Source organism: Aplidium turbinatum, chromosome 3 (assembly GCF_918807975.1).
Source record: "Aplidium turbinatum chromosome 3, kaAplTurb1.1, whole genome shotgun sequence".
In the NCBI taxonomy this organism is placed as follows: Eukaryota; Metazoa; Chordata; class Ascidiacea; order Aplousobranchia; family Polyclinidae; genus Aplidium; species Aplidium turbinatum.
The window spans coordinates 26,247,462-26,255,498 of record NC_137474.1 but is presented as its reverse complement, the minus strand read 5'-3'; the positions used below and the strand labels follow the sequence as shown (position 1 = coordinate 26,255,498).

At 37.8% G+C, this 8,037-nt stretch overlaps 1 long non-coding RNA gene and 1 pseudogene across 2 annotated transcripts; both read right to left on the bottom strand.

Annotated features, from left to right (window-relative positions):
* Positions 1-1,131: 1,131 nt before the first annotated feature.
* Positions 1,132-4,083, bottom strand: LOC145767336 (uncharacterized). Of its 2 annotated transcripts, XR_014288766.1 has the most exons (4): positions 3,548-4,083; positions 2,752-2,855; positions 2,368-2,560; positions 1,132-1,657 (listed from the first exon to the last, which is right to left on the bottom strand). It is a non-coding gene; the product is annotated as an uncharacterized LOC145767336 (long non-coding RNA). The 2 variants fall into 2 exon arrangements; XR_014288765.1 differs by having other exon boundaries at positions 2,752-4,083.
* A 606-nt stretch (positions 4,084-4,689) lies between these two features.
* On the bottom strand, positions 4,690-6,222 carry LOC145766663 (SCAN domain-containing protein 3 pseudogene; annotated as a pseudogene).
* Positions 6,223-8,037: the final 1,815 nt, after the last annotated feature.

Genomic DNA, 8,037 nt, shown 5'->3' with positions numbered 1-8,037 from the left:
AAGTTGACTGACAACCGTTCAATGCTCATGGCGAAGAACGCGCTGTGGGGCCCACCATTGGCTCAACGTCGCGTCAACAACTATCATTCATATTAAATTTTTGTTGAAATAAAGCTTTAAAATTCTTTATTTCACAGAATTATAATGCATACTTACCATAATTCTTAATTCGTTTGCCAGAAATACCAAAATTAAGATTTATTCTCAAAAGGTTGGCTGACAACCGAATGCCCACGGTGACGAACGCGCTGTAGGGCCCACCATTGGCTCAACGTCGCGTCAACAAACTATTTTTTATATAGCGTTTTTGTTGGAATAAACCTTCGCTCACTTTAATTTCGTCAAATTGTTACACATACTGGCCAATAGTAAGAATTATTTTGTTGTGAATACGAAAAATGATATTTGTTGTAGAAAGGTTGGTTCACAACCGAATGCCCACGGCGACGAACGCGCTAGGTGGGGCCCACCATTGGCTCAACGTCGCGTCAACAACCATTATCCATATTAAATTTTTGTTGAAATAAAGCTTTAAAAATTCTTCATTTTACAGAATTATAATACACACTCACCATACTTCTTAATTCGTTTGCCAGAAACACCAAAATTAGGATTTATTCTCAAAAGGTTGGCTGACAACCGAATGCCCACGGTAACGTACGCGACGTTGGCTCTTCGTTGGTTTAACGTTATGTTAACAACCTATTCAGTGGCGGCTCGTGGCCTTTGGTGGTGGGGGTGCTGCAAATTGAGATGGAAAGTATGACATCACAATGCAACAGGAACAGACGAGCGCCGAGGGCGCGAGCCTCCTAGGGGGGTCTGGGGGCATGCTTCCCCAGAAAATTTTGCACTTTTATATGCTCTAAAATGCCATTCCTGGTGTTTTCAGGACAAAAAATAAAAATTTTGAGCAGTTAAAAATGTGGACTTTTAGAACTTTGAAATAAAAAAATTGCTTTTTCTTAAAGGTTGGTGCAAAATAGGAAATCTGAAGTAATAGATGAGAACATTTTGCTCATAACATGAATATCAGTAAATCATTTTATTTTTTGTCATTAACGCATCCGACACCAAAAAGATACTACTAACTACAATTGTCGATAGCCTATAGGCCTACCAGCACGTTAATGAATGGAAAAAGGTGGCAAAACCTTGAAATGTTTAAAACGTGCCTGAATAGAAAATCATGTAGTAGGCTATGTCTAGTTAGCACGGCCACAAAACCCAAAAAACAAACAGTAAACAATAAAACATAAACAAGCACAAATGTAGTAATGAATGACATCCTAATGAAAAGTGTTGTGGATTGAATTTGTCAGTTCCAATATTGATGTGGATGAGCACTCAGCAGTAATCATAATAATAATAAGATGGAGAAAGAAAACCGGACATGAAAGAAACCCATCCTCAGGCAAAAGCCCGTTTCCATATGGCTCAGGAGAGCAGATGTTGAGCTCTTCCTATGGTCAAACTGCACACCGCACAGTAGCCTACAACGATTGAGGTTTGAGATCCAGTTTAAGTTATTGTTTCTTGTCCTGGTGGGTGATGGAATGGATGAGCTGGTAGATGATGATGTCCTGATAGTGTTGATGAAGCTCTCATCTCCTTTGGTGTCGTGTTAGTTATGGAGTGTTGCGTTTGCTGTTAATATCTACAAACATAAAAGTACAGCACAAGCAGTCAACATTATTGTTAGGTAGGTCTAATCTTTTGTAAAGTTTTTCGGATTGCAACTGGAATCTTCATAAGAATGCAAAAACAGCCTTTCTACGTTGTCTTTCTATTGTGTATCCGTTTTGTTTGCTTAAATGAACATTGCTTTAGTTTGTGGACAAAAAGTGACTTTGTATCGCTCTTTCTACTTGAAGAAGGAAATTCGTTCCATGTTTTTGCACCTGTGAATTCTATTGAATGCTGAGTTACAAGCGTTTTTGAGAAGTATGGAATGTTTAGAGAATCATTATCATGGTTTCTTGTACACAGGCTGTGAACCTCTTTGACATATTTAAAACGGTTGGAGAAGCAATCTGGTAGTAAATTGTTGTAAAATTTAAACACGAAAACACCATTTTCCAGTTTGAACACAATTGCTCAATTGATATCAGGATCTTGCTACAACTATCATTGTTGGGGCAAAAAATACGATGAATTCAAAGCAGACTTTTTCTCCTAATTTACAAGTAACAAGGAAATGTCCAACATGAGAGTGACAATCTAGCCTATACAATATACATTGGTTAAAATTATTTGCAGTATCATATATAAGCACTGTTTTGTAAATAGTTACCAGTTTTAACAAATTAGATAGGCTATTAATAGGCCTAACCCGAAACATTAAAAGATTAATTAATCAGTACATACTTAACTTTAGGATGTCTTCTGAAGATTTGATTATGTGTGCCTGTGAATAAATAAATACAAAACTGTTGCCATTGATTGTCCAGACATTTCTTTTCCCAAATTGGTGTTTTGCATCATTGACGAGTTGAACTCTCCGCTAAGTAGTGAGTTGCTCAGTCAAGGCCATGGATGATCCAGCAAACTTTTTCTTTTGCTGAAATACAAGATTTCTTGTGGATTGTCTGACAAATTTTATTATGATGGGTTATTTCATTACTATGAATAACAAATAAACAAAAGACACAAACTTCCTACAGTGGATGCTGCACATGCGCTATAACTACTACTAGGGTGGATACAACTTAGGTAAACAGTGGGATAAACTACAAAACATAAGTTACTTACAAATAAACTGCTCCATATCAACTGGAACCAAGCTTATTTATAGACAAAATTCATTCTTCTTGTTTTCTTTTGAGCAAAAAGGTAAGTGACTTTGTCTTTAATGTCTGGAAGATGAAAACATTTTCCTCCGTTGAAATGACGGCAAGAGCATTTAGTGATTAGAGTCTTTCTTGATTGATGGTACTCCTCAGAAAAGTTTTGATTCTTTTTAATGTTGAAAAGCAGCGTTCAGGCTCTGCTGTGGTCATAGGAATGGTCAGGGGGAATTTTACCAGTTTGGAAATTTCACTGAGAGTATCATTTAAATTACTTTTCTGAATAAATGTCAACAATTCAAATAACGCGGAATATTCATGCATGTCCGACCTGCTGCAGAATACTGCAAGTTCAGTTTCAAACTTTTCTTTTTCTATGATGATGATGGGATATGCTTCAACAGTTACTGCCACCTCATGTATGGGCAGTTTATTCTTAAAGCTATTGAAGCTTCTCTTGTTGAACAATTTTGCAGCTACTAATTGTTTGGTGAAGGAATATCTAGCCATTATGTCAACGCATATGCAGTCACACACCTCCTTCGCTTCAGCCATAAGTGTTTTTGAAGAATTCTCACAGTACTTTTGAGTTTCTTATCACAGAAATTGCACTTTTGAAATTGCTTATATATTCATGTACTTTCAACACATCAATATCTCGAGATTGCATTTGGTTGAAAATCACTTCAACATGAGGCATATTTAATGAAACAGCTGCAACCAACAGAGCAATTTTTCGTTGGTAAGTTAATGCAAAATACCTGTTGCTTCTGAAATGGTATGATCAGTGGTTGATGTAGACTGTATTTCATCAAGGCAGAATTTTAAGGGTTCCAAATGTTCATGAACTTTATTAACTGTTCGTATATGAAAGTTCACATTGACAGCACCACGTTGCAGCCTCCCATGTCATAACCTATCCTTCTACCAGTCTACAACTTGCTGCACAAGTAGACTAGCACTTATAAACCATCAACACACAACCTAAAAATAACAATGCGATGTGGAATTAATGTAAATATGGCAGACCCTGCTCAGCAAAATGCTGATAAAAAATCTAGCCAATTAAGAAGTTGCGTTGTTCTTACAGTTACACCCCTAGATTTTTGACCTTAACTTATTATCACAAATAAACAATGAACCTAGCTTAAATTTAATTAAGTAAGAACGATAATGATAACCTAGTCTTAGCTTTATCTTTTAGTGCAGAAAGCAAAGCACATTAGTCTAACAATGTAACAGCATCAATCGCAGCCACCTAACATTGTGCTTGAAAACGATGAAGTGTACTTGCAACAATAGCTAGCCTGACAGGTAACTGCAAAATTTGCAGTTCGGAATTGTGCAGTTTTAAAGCAACCTCAGCCAAATTATGACGTCACCATTCCTGTTAGTTTCTTCTTTTATGAGATCGCAACTGCAGAGCTTGCAGTTCAGAGCTTCCAAATATAAAACTTGAAAAATCATAATAATTTTTGAAATTCAGAAATTATGAAACTTCTAGTCCGTAGGATCTACTGTATAGAGAAAATTAAAAAAAACATAAAATTAATAAAAAAAATAAATTCTGAAATGTGCAGGGGGTGCTGCAGTTCTGCAGTTTCTATAGACGAGCCGCCACTGAACCTATTTATTATATTGACGTTTGTTGAAAAAAAATTTGTAAAAGCTTCAGTGCACAGAAGTGTAATGGGTACTTTGCATTATGTAAGATTATTTCACCGGGAATATAAAAATAAACAATCGGTGGCTGAAGGTTGGTTTTCAACCGAATGCCCACGACGACAAATGCGACGTTGGCCCACCATTGTCTTAACGTTGTGTCAACAACCAAGTTGTACACAATATATATTTGGTGAAAAAAATATTTTACGTGGTTTATATCACCAAATTAAAACATGATTTACACTTTTTTAGTGATTCTTTGTTCAGTTAAAGAAATAATGTTAGTTGGCAAATGGTTGTTTTGCGACGAAAAGCCAACCGCGACGTTCGCGACCGTTGGCCACCGATCAACCAACATTGTTTGCTGTGCGGGATGAAAAATAACTTTCAAGCTACCGTCATTAGCAATATCCAGGAGCTGGTCCTGTTGTCGAACAGGTAAGGTCGATTCACCAGGTTTGAAAATAAATGGATTACGGATCCAATCCTTTGCATTTCGAGGGTCTTTAGCGCTTGGAAAATAGCGCTTGAATTCTATTAAAAGAGTACGCAAGTGTCTGCTCACAAGTTCGGAGAACTCTTGCTCAGGCTCACTGTCTTTCAAAGTCTCTGCTAATGTTTGAAACATGTCAAAAACCCCTTTGTTTACGCGCTGCTCCCACAATTTTAGTTTTTCTGTAAACGCAGCCACTTTATCTGCCAACTTGAATACAGTTGTCATTTTGCCCTGAAGTGAAAGATTTAGTGCATTGAGCAGATTGAATATGTCACACAAGTAGGCAAGTTTGAGAACCCATTTTTCATCAATAAATTTGCTAGCAAGATCTGAATTTTTCTCCAAAAGAAACCTTTGCAGTGGCTCACTTAGTTCAAAAACTCTGTTCAGTGATTTTCCTCTGGTGAGCCACCTTACTTCTGTGTACAACAGAAGGCATTTGTGCTCGGCATCCATGTCCTCACATATCTGCTCAAACAGCCAAGTGTTCAGTGCATGCGCTTTTATAAGGTTGATCATTTTTACTACATCATTGAATACACTATGAAGCTCGGATGATATTTTTCGGCTAGCCAGCATTTCTCTGTGAATGAAACAATGAGTGGCCTCGCACTCTGGTGCGACCTCCTTAATTCGAACAGTCAAACCAGACAGACGACCAATCATGGCTGCAGCCCCATCCGTACACAGACCGACACAAAAAGACCAGTTTAGTTTCCCTATGAAATATTCATTCAGAGCCTTCCACAGTTCGGAGGCTGTGGTTTTTTTTGGCAAATACAAAGCACATAACATGTCCTCATGAACATCCTCTTCATAAAGATATCGAACAAAAACTAGCAGCACAGCTTTGTTTTCGATATCAGTAGATTCATCACACTGAATCGCAAACCATGGTGACTTCACCAACCGCTCTAACAGTTGAGCTTCAATGTCTATCGCCATGTCCTCAATACGTCTCGCAACAGTGCGCGCAGAAAGCGAAACCTGCGCTATCTTTTTAGCTGCCGATTCTCCTAAAACTTCACGGCAAATATCACTACACGCTGGTAAAATCAATTCTTCTCCGATAGTAAATGGTTTATTAGTCTTAGCGATGCGGTGAGACACCAAGTACGATGCTCTTAGTGCATTTGGCTTTGTTGATAAACCTGTCCTTAGTAATCGTTTTTCAGCTTCGTGATCACTTTTTCTTCTTTCAAAAAAGTCCAAAGGTTTACCTTTTAGTTCGGGATGTTTTGTGTGCAAGTGCCGAATTAGTTTTGAGGGCTTCATAGCGTCGTTTGATAACTTGCTGTTACAAATTAGACAGAGCGGATAAGGTGTTTCGGAATCACAAGTTGAAATGAATCCGTACTTTAGCCTACATAGGACGACTTATAATGGCAAATGAAAGAAGCCTTCCTTTTTTTTGAGGTTGTAGATGTAGACCCCTCGTTTGCGACATCAGATATTTCAAATACTGTTGGCCCACGGCCATTTCCAAAAAAACTCAACATAGATGTTTGTTTTGTACTCATTTTTCTCGGATAAATCTGTAATACAATTTGGGTAGAGAGGTAACTCTTTTAAACCATAAACAGACATAACTCAGCAACAACACTACATTTAACATTATAAAAACAAAAACAAAAAGCGAACGTTTTCGGCTAGTCATATAGCCCTTTTCAAGCCTTTTCAAGCCTACATTTGTTTTTTGTTTTTATAATGTTAAATGTAGTGTTGTTGCTGAGTTATGTCTGTTTATGGTTTAAAATCTGTAATATTTTACCAATTAAGTTTCAGTAACAATTTCTTAGGTCCATCTAATTTACAGCATATGAACAAGCACTCCGAGAAGAAATTGATGAACTGTTGACAGAAGACATCATATCACCTGTGACAACCCCAACAGAGTGGGTGAATCCAATTGTGGTTGAACCTAAGAAAGACAGTAATGGCAATTTCAAAGGTAAAGTGCGTCTTTGTGTTGATTTTCGTCATTTGAATAAGTACTGTTTACGCGAGCATTATAGCTCACCTTGTGTTCTAGAGACTGTTCAGGCCATTAATGTCAATGATGCTAAATTATTCACTACTTTTGATGCATGGAAGGGTTATCACCAAATTGAACTGGCTGAAGAAAGTAAATCACTTACAACTTTTATTACACCATTTGGACGTTTTCGTTATGAAAGAGCTCCCTTTGGTATAAATTCCATCAGTGAGCATTATAATCGTAGAATGTCAGAAGCCATGGGCGCCGATCCCTATAGGACAGCGGGGACATGTCCCCACCATCTTTTTACATGTCCCCACCATTTTTTTTCATTATTTTTATAACGTAAAAGGGAAAATATTAACCGAATGTCACAATTTTATTAGTCAGACGTTTAAAATCTATTGAAAGGAGGGGACAACATTTTTGTTTTATGGGAGGAAACCCCGACCGAGTAAACCCCGTAGCTGTCAAGCTGAAATAAAAAATCTCAACCTCTTGCTAAATAAGTGCATTGTGGGGCACATATTTACTAATCTAATCGTACCAAAAGCTGTTGTAGCTTCGCCGTTTATTCGAGATGCTCCAAGTTCCACACAAGAACTTGGAAAGCTAAGGCCTATATAGGCTAAAAGGTTTCTGGAAAATTCAAGCATATGTACCTACCTGAATCTTTATTCTAAAGAGTCTTTGCTTCAGGCTGCATCAAAACTGAAACCAATTTGTCCAACCAGATTGCTCACACGTGCAGCTGCTGTAAAAGCAGTGCTTGATGATTCTAACATCAGTATAATAATAAGTCAGTAGGTATTGAAAGCAGCCGTGACTCAACTTGATTCAAATGTAGCAACAACTTCTATTTGGCTTTTAAAACCTTTTTTTCGTGGGTCAAGTGTGCTTAGGTTATTAGCGGCATTGTCTGCATTCAGTGTCTGGAACGTTTTAACAAAGCCTTGCAGGGTTGCAAGGTGACTGTGGCTGGCATGCTTGAAGGTGCTGAACTTTGTAGTAGGCTACTGCTCCGCCATCTGCGCAATCAAGAAGAATTTCATCGTGTCTTTGTAAATGCTGAGAGGCTAATGGAAGATTGCAACCCTGAGTCATTGAAACTG